The sequence below is a fragment of the Argiope bruennichi genome, chromosome 6 (assembly GCF_947563725.1).
Source record: "Argiope bruennichi chromosome 6, qqArgBrue1.1, whole genome shotgun sequence".
NCBI lineage: Eukaryota > Metazoa > Arthropoda > Arachnida > Araneae > Araneidae > Argiope > Argiope bruennichi.
The window spans coordinates 78,787,135-78,800,197 of record NC_079156.1 but is presented as its reverse complement, the minus strand read 5'-3'; positions in this window follow the sequence as shown (position 1 = coordinate 78,800,197).

The following is a 13,063-nucleotide window of genomic DNA, read 5'->3' as shown; positions in this document are numbered from 1 at the left end:
TATGACACCATCAGCAAAATTCGGACATCACTTAAATATCCAACACTTTACCACATGTCACAGAGATTGCGTTATACTCTGTTCCACTCTAACTTAGTAGTAGTGTATAATCTAGGCATGCCGAATTACAGTCATTGTCAAGGGAACTGGGTTACTTTATACTTTAAAGTTACTAGAACTTTATCTCGCAAATTTTTCACCAAATAGTAAATATTTATTAATTTTATTAGATTATCATTTTAAATCTGATAATTAATGTTTACCTTATTTTGTTCAATATTATTGATATATTATTTTAATAAATCATTAAAGTTATTTCATTTCGTTTCCTCGTTTTTCAATATTCTGTTAAGCGTAGTTCAGCTAATATTTTTTGAAAAGATATTTGTATCATCGTTCACATCTTTTAAAACTTTATCTAATGTTGGGATCTCATTTCTACAAAAAAATGAATGGATTTTTCGTCAAACACAGGATAATGTAAATTCATCATATTTTACAAGACTTGAATGTTTACCTACTGAGCCTGGTTGCTTCTTTCCAGTGGTACTTAAAGGACTCGATGCCTTTATTTCTTTTTTCAAACGGAAAATTGTTCTTTGCAAAACTCCTGTAAGATGTGAAACTTTATTGACGATTTGATTGATAAAATCTTGAGGATTTTCTTCTCGGAGTTAAGAATAAATATTTAATATTTTTCTGAGTGCTGCACTTTTTGTTGATTTCACTCGTCTTGAAGGTACCTATAGCATAATCGATGATAATAATTTTTCAGACATTTTAGAAGTGAATAGAAATGACGAATTGAATAAATATTCAACAATCAAAACTAATAACTACTAATGTGATTAACAGTATCAAAAATTGTTAACCAAAAACGTATATAGTCTCATCCACCTTTATGTAACGTCACATATTTTTTCGTGATATTAAGATTGATCATGTGATCGGAAGTTGTCGAGGAGGCGGTGACTTCCGGTATGTTTGATGTATAATGAAATATTTTTGCTTTGATGTCTTCTTCTTGTTTTGGCTATCTCTTCTGAGATTTTCCTTCAGCTAAATTAATCAAGGCATGAGTTATCTGCTCAGAGTATATGACTGTTGTATTACTGCATGATGAACTTTATGATGCCAAGCAGTTTTGAAATAAAAAAGGATTTAAAGGCATTTTTGTTGTTGTTATTCAGGTTTTGATACACTGTGTGACAAACAAAAGTATCAGCTGGTAAAAAATGCGAGATTAAAAAAAGTACAAGTAATGATAATAATAGTTGCGAACTGAATAAAGCAAAGTTGGCGCAGATGTACAAGAAAAGTGCATCAAATATTTGACCTTGTAGACCGGTTTTAGCCAAAGTGGAATTCATTATGTCAATCTTTTGGTTTTATTCGTTCGCTTTATTTACAAAATACTTAACAGATAAGCACTTCTAACTTGAGAATAATTTTAAATACATACTGATAAAAAAAAAAGGATTTCAGAAATTTATGATATTATTTGATAAATTTCTGTGCATTTAAGCTATTTTAAAGTCTGATGGGGAGCTCTTTCCCAACGCGGAGCGTCACATCTTCTGCCTTTTACAATACTACCAAGTTAGGGTGAAATAGAGTATAACTACTCCATTCAGTGATGAAAAGCCTCTCCTTTGCCATGTTGCATCAACCGATATACCACATTCAGTAATATCTCCAGGGTTTTTATTTTCTTTTATCGCAGTAGCAGCATTATTCATAGAATTTTCTGCAACAGAACAAGCAACGTGAAGAAGCTTCAGTTCCTGCATTCTGAATGCTTGTTTAGAAAGAAAAGATAAAAAACTGAGGGTAGTAAAAAACTTCTTGCCAGCCATATAACCTTTTCCAATAATTCGAAGTACACATACAAGTCGAATATTTATTTCATTGCATGTGTGTTGCTTTTTAGATGTAGAAAAATCTTTGTAAAATGGGCAATTCTAGCATTTCAAACAGAAATTCGAACATAATCCAAAAGTAGACTCTTCTATCAAGCACAAGTTGTATTTAAAGCATAAAGGACAACATAAAAGAGTAAAAACACTTACTAATATCTCGATATCCATAATTCGAAATCCGGAATACCGGTTATGGTTGAACCGGAGTTTAACCCCCTTCTTCGCCAAGTTACGATAACGCGCCAAAGCTGGCAACCTCTAGACTGGCAAACCTATTATCTTTCGCCTTTATTATGCGTTGATTGGATATTGTTCCCTGCCTTTTGAACATTTCGCAAAACACGGCGCAAGACCATTGTCGGCGAGTTGGCGATTTTTGAAAATTGCGCCAAGCACGGGGTTAAACTCCGGTCGTACCAAGGTTATTTGTCTTCAAATCAGAAACATTATTTTCACATAACTGCGAATTTAGCAATTTCTTATCACTGCAAGTCTTGTGTTTTGAATCTGATGCACCAATAGAACCTGCAGCTTGCATGGAAGAAAAATGCCTATTTCTATAAAATTTTCATTTCTTACTTCTGTTAATGCTTTTGCTGCCTATTTAAAACACTTTTTAAACAATAAAAAAATAAATATTCAGATCAAAGCAATATTCGCTTGAAAAAACAAAGAAAATAAATATGTAACACGAGGCAAGCACATGTTTTCAAACATAAACAATGTTCGAGAAACAACTGTTGCCAATCTTCTCTGCATATAAAGAGCTGAAAACTAATTCAAACTTAGGTGGCTTGCACATAGTGTGTTATAAACTTAAAAAATAAATTAATTTATGATTTAAAGAGTGTATATTTGATGAAACGACGAAAAATATTCAACTTCCTGTAAGCTCTTCGGTTTCGTGTTCGGCTACTTTGAATTGCATAAATCTTCATATCTTCATTTCTATTAATCGTAGAAGAAAAATAAACACAGATGAAAAAATAAAAAAATTAAAAATAAAAATTAAAGAATAAAATAAAATTGTGAATTTTGACCAAATGTGGTCTTTAGACGTAGACAGATATCAGCAAATAGGCTGCAAATTTTCGAAGCCTTTTTTTAAATATTAATTTAGTAGTTTCCTAATGAAATTAAATATTTATCTGACTGTTTAGTTTCTGAAAGAAATGTATTTTATTCATTTAAAGTAATTTAGGCTCTTGGTTTATAAGAATATCCAAATAAGAATTTGTAACTGTAAAAAGTATAATTTAAAATCAATCAAAACTGTGTATGAAAAGGGGAGAATTTTTATTAAAAAAATCAATATCTGTTTAAACAAAGCAAATAATTATATGTCAATTTAAATAATATAATATTGCTGAATTTTACTATGCAAGAGAAGAGAGTTTATTAGTATCTCATATCTAAAACTTTTGTAAAATTTTGAAGTTTATTTGAATGAGTAAACGGTTGTTAATTTAAATATATGTAGTTATGATAAACTTGAATAAGAGTAATATTAATTATTGTTATTTTAGGGTCGATTTCTTTATATCAAATATATGCATGATGCACGAATAGTAAACAACCAGATGTTTCTGAAAATGCTGTGCAAAGAATACTTAAAAAAATAATCAGGGTTTATTTTTACTTCAAAAAAACTTAATTTTCCTAATACTTGTATAAATTTTTCTATATAAGAACCTGTTTTCTACTTGATTCCCTGTTGATGGTATTTGTTGTTTTGGATTGAATAGAATAAAAATGTATTCCTTTATAAATAAGCAATGAATTATTATAGTTAAAACTAAACAGAAAATGAGATATATTGTGATTGCTTAAAACATTTCTATAATTATCAAGAAAATAAATTTCTTTTTTCAGTCTTTAGTATTTCAATGCAAAATATATATTTATTATATGTATGTGTAGAGACATGTTAACTCTGACTCGAAAAACAAGCTTCTACTAACTGGATTATATATCAAATCAAATATCTCTCACGGGCCCTAGAGGAAAGCAAAGTGGAGATTAATGCTTAGAGATGGCTCATATTACAAGAATCGCACACTAATTTAACATAAAGGAATTTAATGAACTGGACGAACGGCTGGACCGCTTTACATCGATGAATGCTATTACATTATTGAATACAGTTTTAAAGGCAGGAATCAGATAGCTTCTTATTGGCTGCTGAGTGATGACGCGAGCACTGCCAGGATGACGCTTCGTACACCAAAGATATATATATCTTAACATTAAACTTTTTTTTTTATTCATTCTCAAGATCTTCTGTATTTTTCATGAATTCATGATAAATTTTACATCTTCCAAACTATTAAATAAATTGATTTTACTAATAAATTCTAAATAAAATAGTTTAGAATGTTTTGTGTACTTAACAATGTATTTGAAACCTGAATTTAAAATATTGGAGGAAAAGAAAACTTGTTTGTAAATTAAACCAACTTTTACGACAGTAAATTGTTTTGATGAAATCTTTCTCAAAATTTTTTCTCCTGTCAATTTTCTAATATCATTTTCATTTATTTCTTTCAAATAAAGAAGTTTTATTTCAAATGTGTATGCACAAATAAAACAATTATATTTCAAATCCTTACTTCATGAATGTGTTTGAAATATTTATTTTCTGATTTGTAATTTAAGTTACTGTTAATTAACATTATAGGGGATTTTTTTCTGTTGTTGAAAACTTTTGTTCATGTACTTGGATTTTATAACTAAACTCTACGGAAATTTATTACTTCCTTTTTAAAAAGTAATATCCAATTAAAAATATATCTAAAACATGTAGTTGTTAATAATATTTCTTGACAATCTTTGAAACATATCTTTGTACACTTAAAATTATGAATCAAATTCTGATCACATTTATTATGTTCTGATAGACAACAAATGATCATGGAATGATTCCATAGAATAGCTATGAGAATTTAGATTATACTATTTCTATCTGAATGTTTTTAATCCAAATCCAAATATTTTGTAATTCAGCTTTATTAAAAATAAATTTACCAGAGCATGTTGATTAAAAGATTTACAATTGAACATATTAACAAAATTATCATATTAAATTTAAATTTTACTAAATTTTTCCTACTCAAATACATAACAAAATATTTTGTGAATTGTTCACATTTAATAACAATGCAACATTGGTAATGAAGGATTTAAAATATCAATAAAAGCTGCTTAGCTTGAAAATAAAAGTACTGTAAAAAAAATAACTGTTTTAAAAACAATAGTAATAGTGATGGATATTTATTTGTAGTGAGTTTATTTTACAATTTATTGTATAAAATGCCTGCAATGGTGTGTAATATGATATTCTTATATACATCGAGCATAGAAATGAGATAAGGAAAAATAAGCAGAAAAAATAAATGCAATAATGTATTTTTCATACAAAATTTAATTTGATATTAATCTTTTTAGTTTACAAAGATTAAATAAATAATAATGTTGTAAAGAAATTTGATTTTGATTTGTAAAGAAATGAATCATTTTAACAAAATTAAAAAAAGAAAATGTTGAGTTTGGTTAATAAAAGAACTGTTAATGAAAACTAAATTTAAAGAATTGCTCGTAATTCTTTTGGGGTTCTTAGATTATGGTTTAAACATTAGTCTGAATGAAATTCACATTTCACAATTAATGGTCGTTTGAATTTCAGATGACTTACATGAATTAAGTTTTCCTATGCTATCTTCTTCACTTGTAAATGATTGTAATTGTCATGAGTTGTATTTTTATCTTTTTGGTTCATTAAATTTAAATTTCTTTCTTTCAATTGATCCCATCATCCCACAGTAGAAGCTTTTAATTATGTGATATGTATTCAAGAACAGCTGCATTATCAGACGTCAGATTTTTTTTTTTTTCTTTTGCATATTCAAATTTTTATAAATATAAATAATAAGCATATTTTTTCCTCTGGAGCAACAATTAAAAAGTCTAATTTCCACAGTAAAGAGCATACCTGTAATAATTTACCTATATTTCATTCGACCACAGGATATGATATTATCCTCAATATTTTATGGTATAGGCAAAAAAATGACCACGGAGGTTTTAATGATTTTTATTTACATTATCTATACTTTTTACGACTTACAATTCTTCAGAATGTTTCGCTAATGTTTACTGTCAAGAGATTTGTTGCTCCGTGTTGCAACATCACAATTAAATACTGTTAACGTTTTTTATTTACCTAAAAAAAAAAGAAGCAAGAGAACCACTGCGCACAAACTACCAACTGAACACACTAAGAATAATTATATTATTAGATTTGCAAATACTTTCACTGCTACTAATGAAGACGAATGTGTGCGTGCGTGAGAGTTGGCACTCTACAGGCCAGAACAATTTATAGCTGCCAAATTTAGCACATAGATATATTGCAGGGTGAGAATGTGCATCTGGGAGCTAATTTTTTTTCTGAAATTCTAATTAGGATCTTAATTAAAAATTGCTCGAAATTTTGCCTTTATTGTGCAATTACTGCCAAAAATAATCTTAAACTTTAAATACATATATATCTTTCCAATTGTACCAATTTTTTGCAGTAAAATTTATTTTACTATTGCAAATAATTTTTAAAATTATATTTTAAAGAAATATAATGCGTTGTTGTAGTAATAGCCAATCGTTTTCATTATTGATACTATTAATATTTAATACTCACTTTTTTTTCTGGTTTTTTTTCCCTTCCCATGAAGATTAAATTTATTTTTCGATGTTGAATAGGTTTCAGTATAAAGTATGCCAGCGGGAGTAGTCTTTTCAAAACTTTCTTGCATACTCTCTAATCAAGATCCCTTTCTCCACATAAAATTGTGGACGTTGGGTAAAGCCATGAATGCCCTGCATAGCATTAACAATAGATAGTTATGAAATATGAATCATTGACGTGAATTTAACATTTTACTGAATATATCATGCAGCTATGTATATTGGATGTCTTTTCTTTCTTTTTTTGGATATATTGGACGATTGAAACCAAAAGAGAATTATAGTTTTTATCACAAGATCACATATCGAATTTCATTGATTTATTACCCGTATATGCATCGAAAATATAGACAGAAAAACGATCAATCCTTTGACAGGTATGGTTTAAAAGCTGGTAAGAATCCGCGTTTTAGATATTAAACCTGTATACCTAATTTTATCTATCCAGCTCTTTATGTTTTGTATTGATCGAATTCACTTATAATTGAATAACAATACACGCAGATTTCCTCAGAAAAATTTCGTTCAAAATTTGATAAAAATCGAAAAGTTAGTAGAAGCGTTATACTAAATTTCATCCTTCCATTTCAAAGGACTTTTTAGTTATTGTGTTCATAGACAGATATAATATCAAAAATATGTTTCTCACATAGGTGGTCAGAAATATAAAGATTTATCAAAATTTTGAGTTTTTTGACAATTACAATATTTTCTTTTTAATTCGTTTAATAGAAAGTAAAATTTTGACAGCAATTAAGATTTAACTCCAGGATCAAGATATGGTGAAATATTCATAAAGTGTGGCCATTTTTAAACACTGTATCTTTTTCTATGACATTACTGAACGTATAAATATATAAAGCTGGATAAAGTAAATTAGATAAATGTATAGCAGAATGATGCAATGCTTCTAAAATGGACAGGTTTATATGTCTATCAAAAATTGAAGCTAAGAAATATTTTGCTTAATAAGTCATTAAAACCAAGTTACATAAAATATTTAGTTGAAATATTTAGTAGTTATTAATCCTGGCAAATGAGGTGGTTATTAAAAGTAGTTACTGCCGAATTAAAAATATTATAAACATTTTAGCCTTTGCATTTATTTATATGCAATAGTATACCAATGCATTAATCTCACATACCCTTCATTCCTCACAAAATGTTTAAAAAATATCAAAGTTAAAATTTTCATATACAGCATGTGAATTTGAGTTGATACCATTGTACATAAAAAAAAAAAAAATCATAAGAATAATTTCAAAAATGACGGTTTTATTACAAAACTAATAAAATTCTACTAAAAAGAAATTTTTTTTTTATTTGAATCATTTTTTCCTCCCACTTTTCACTGTTTAATTTACAATTATTTTAATGCTATGGAACATATGAATTTTAAACATTATGGAATTCCATCATACTATTTTTCTCAAATTTGTAACCATATATCGCCAAGTATAAAGAATCAAATTTTGTAATATTAATTGATTTTAAAAAATTAAATTAAAAAATATAAAGGAGTGTATTACCACCAAGAGCAGATATGTCTATGAAATTTAAAAACTCTTAAAACAGATTACAAAATTTTCACATTCACAAATATAAAGAAAATTAAGTTATATAAAAGTGTGCAATAAGTATATTTTTTATTTCATGTATAATGTTCGTAAAATAATACTTGAATAAATAAAATCTATGAAATATCTTCTTTATACACCTTTAATTCATGAGCAGCAAAAATAGAAACACTATAAAAAAGATCTGTCTTCCATCAGTACATTTAATTGTAATAATTCAGTATTAAATAGGCAACTACAGTAAGAAAACGTAATATTTATTATAGAAGTGTTTGGCACTACCTTACTGCTTTAACATAATACTGAGCCCAACACAACTAAATAAATAGTTAAAATAGTACTTTGCAGCTTGCAATCTTAACAAGAAAAAAAAAAAGAACATTAGATACATTAAATAAGAGAAAATATTGACTAGTTGATAATATAAACTCACTAAGGGTAAAACAAAAGTATTTCCCAACTTAAAAAAAAGGAACTATAGTACTAAACCAAGTACATAAAACATTCAAAGATTTAATAAAGCACTGCATGGCAAGATTGTATTTTATAAATAAATAAGAAATATTTAATACTGAATTCTAAAAATAGTCACTAAAAGAGGAACACAAGTTCTCAGAGTATTATAAAAGAACACATAAACAGAAAATCAATACTTTGATCAGAAAAAGGGATGGGGAGAATTTTCCTTTTAGGTAAATGCACTATAAAATTTTAAAACCAAGTTTTACAGTGCATTGAACTGAAGGGGAAAAATAAAATTAAATTCAGTTTTCAATTAACTTATCTCTGAAGAATGCATTTTTTTCTCCCTTCATGTAAAAATTTATTATTTGTTCTTAATTTTTCTTTTACAAATCGAATAATTTTTAAATCTACTCTTTAGTTCACTCCTCGTGAAGAATACCTTTTTTTTTTTTCTTTGTCAATTGCCATGTGATAGATTTAATTAGTAGAAGATTTAGATAGCAGAAACAAGAGAGATTTAGAAGTGGACAAAATCTGTGAAGTCTAAACAATCAGACTGTCCTGTAAAAGCATACAGCATATCTCTAATTACAAAAATCTAATTAATATCAAACCTTTTATTGATTCTTAACAGATAAATATATTCATTAAGTATTTTAAAAATATTTTTCATTGTTTTAATATTAATGAATTTAAAGCTGCTCCATTGTTTAATACAAATGAACGTATTTAATGTTATTCGATTTCAAGTATCAAATTCAAATAAGAAATCAAACACTATCAATTATATATTAAAACAAGTAAGAAAAGATCTAATTTTTAATTTGCTATTTCCAACATAAATAGCTCTTCTATCACCGTCTTAATATATATTTAATAAAATTGATTACAAACAAACTGATAAAGCATTGAAAGATATACTTCCAGGTAAACAAAATATATGATCAAAGAGTAAGTTTAAAAATAAAATGGCCAAAGAATAGTTTTAAAATAAAAGAAAAATGAAGGAAATAGTGAATTGCATTAAGCAGATTTATATAGAAAAGACAATATCTCTATCCTTACATAAGAAAGAGGTACAAAAAAAAAAAAAAAAAAAAAAAAAAAAAGATGAATTTAACTCCCCATCCACAATTGAAAAATGCATCCTAATTAATGTGTTGCATCCTTATTTAAATGTTTCATTTTTCTACCTCAGCAACACAGTAAAAATTGTCAACATTCTTTAGTAAAAATTTTTAGTCATTCAAAATTATTGCTTTTATGAACACTTAATGCACATTCTGAATTTACTGTTATCATTTTGTCTGCTGCAAAAGTCTATCCATTTTAGAGTAAAAAATATTATACATTTTTGACAAATTATTTTTACAATCTAGTAAATATTATATGAGTAAAGCCTTAATAATTTGCTTAAGGGCAAATATTTGTAATCAATTTTATATAGAATTTAATAAAGGGGAAATAAAAAAAGCTATCAAGAATCATGTATAATATCATCTACTCCTAGCAGCAGAAACAAGATAAAACAAGCTCTCACATGGCATTTCTATCTACTAAGAACTTAGCATCACATGAGCATCAATGACTTTTCAAGTAAATATAAACAAAATATTCAATAAAAATTTTACAATTCTACAAATAAGTACACAGATTACTCTTTAATCTAATAATACACAAATTAACTATAAAAAAGTCATACCATAACATTTTACTAAAAGCATAATTATATTAAAAGAACAAACAGAATGAAATGACTTAAGAATGCAATCTCTAATTCACATACTAATGAAAGGCATTTTATGAAACACAAAAATATATATATAACACATCCAGAAAAAAAAAAAAATAACATTGCAACTTTTAACTAACATATTTAAACAGTGCATACTTTGATTTATATAAACAATTTATGAATAACTTTCATATTAGAAAATTATATGTTTGCAGTTTTGTAATTATTAAACTAAAAATTTACTTTGATTTTTTAAAGATCCCTGATTGTTGAGGTAATTAATACAAAATCAGTTAGTAGAGTAATTAAAAAAAAGATATGTTTAAATAATAGATATGATCATGCATTTTAATAACACATACTTCTCAATCAACAGACATCAAACATTAAAAATATGAGATATCAAAATTACCAATTCAAATATAAAATACATTTAAGAAATTTGACAAAAACCCATTCATCAACCCACTCTTCTGATTACAAAAGGGAAAGTAGTAATACTAAGACACTTCCCAAAATGGGGATTTTGGTATAAAAAGGAGAAAGAATTTTTCCCTTTCAGAATTGTACAAGAAATAAGATGAACAATTTCTGTCAACCACCAGTGCATTACTAATTTTAATTTTTAGTCATTTAGCCATTACACAAGGAATGACAGAAGAGGGAAAAAAATAAAATGATAAAATTGGTGGTCACAGTATCACACAGATTAAATCCACAAAGTTCACAAAATTTTAGTGAGTTTTTCAACAAAACAATTGTACTAGTTCACTATGATTAGGAATTATTAGCACAATATATAAGCTATTTAATTTAAAATTATATTATTAAAGGAAGAATATCAATAAATATATAATATTTATAGAAACAGTATTTAATACTCTAATATAACAAATGCATGATAAAAATTCCAAAACAAATAAAACATTTCATGTTTCCATTTTTTTTTTATTTTTTTTATTTTTCAAAGGGGGATTTTTTTTTTCAACCTTAAAGTTTACAAATGAAATAAGGACCTTAAAAAGTTATTCACTTATGATTGATGAAGGCAATTAAATTAACTTATCAGAGAAAATAGATTACACAAAATTGAAATACTTTTTAGTTTTGATTTCGAATTCAATATTAATTATTTCCAACTAATGATGACACTCGAACATTATGTTAATGGAAAATTCAAAGAACAAGAGAAATATTTGAATTACTGATGAAAAAAAATTAGAGATTAGAAAAAATGACATTTGCCTAGATTTAGACAAATGCCAATGTATTAAAAAAAAGTTATTTTCTATGAAAAGTTCTGTTTTTACAGATACAAATCAAACCAAACAATACTTACACCACAAATGCACATGGAAGAAAGAAGAGGGATGGAAAAAATGCATAAGGAAGAAGTGTAGAAACACACAACTATATGATATTTCTCAACATTATACACAAACACAATTTATTAAAACTGAGAACAATAAAAATTATTTACGACTAAAAGAACAAATAATTAGTACTCTCCTCCCCAGTTATGAATGAAAAACTTTCAAATATGCATGTAAGTGGATAAGCAAACTATAAAAAGAAGATATTAATGATAAAAGAATAAAAAAACATTTAAGTGTATTTGTAATATTTTAATATATGTTTCAAATAAAAGTGGCTTACAATTATTCTTGTTTACTAACATTAACGAAGCTAACATTAACAAGAATATCCATTCTGTTTATTTTGCAATGCTAAAATTATCCGTTCTGTCTTGAGGAAAGGGACATACCAAGTAAGAAACTGCCTTACCTGCCTTAGAAATTAATTAATTTTATGCTTATCTTAATAAGCATAAAATTAAATAAAATCAAACTGAAATTTTTTTTATCTCAACCTTACTATAAGGCAAACATATATATATAATTCTTATATTTCTCATAACCCTATATTGACATAGAACACAAATACAGGAGAGAGTGAAGCATTCCAACTTAAAAGAATTAACTTTATACGCAATTTATAAAATATCTGAATACTAGGAAATATACTGATAGAAACACTGACTAGCAAAATCTGTATGAATGGTTGACTATTTAATTTTAAATGAAAATCAACAAAGAAGAATATGGTAAGTTTCAACTATTCTAAGAATAAAATACTATAAATATATATTCCCTAATACATAATAATTTCAACATGATTGTATTTGCTATGAACTATAGTTAACTAGTAAAAAATATTTAAATAGTAATAAACAACAATAGCTAATAACAATAGTCCAATACTTTTTTAAATGAAAAATGTAATTAAATTATTAATTTTTCTTAAATTGAAATTTTTAAATAATGTAATTTAATCTTAAACTCAAAAAAAAAAAAAGATTATTAATATGACATAAAAAAAATTCATTTAACTAATAATACAATGACTATAAACGAATTTTTAAAAAAAAGTTTAAATAAATTACTTTTGAGAATAATGAAGTTGTTTTAAATTGAAAATTATTATTTCAAACATTTGAGTTAAATTTTAATTTTGAAACATTTAAAAATAGTTGTACATTTAAATTTTATTGCTATATTGACAGTTGAAAATATAACTAGAATTAAATTCGCTTATTTCTAATTCTAATACAATCCCTTTAATTGTAT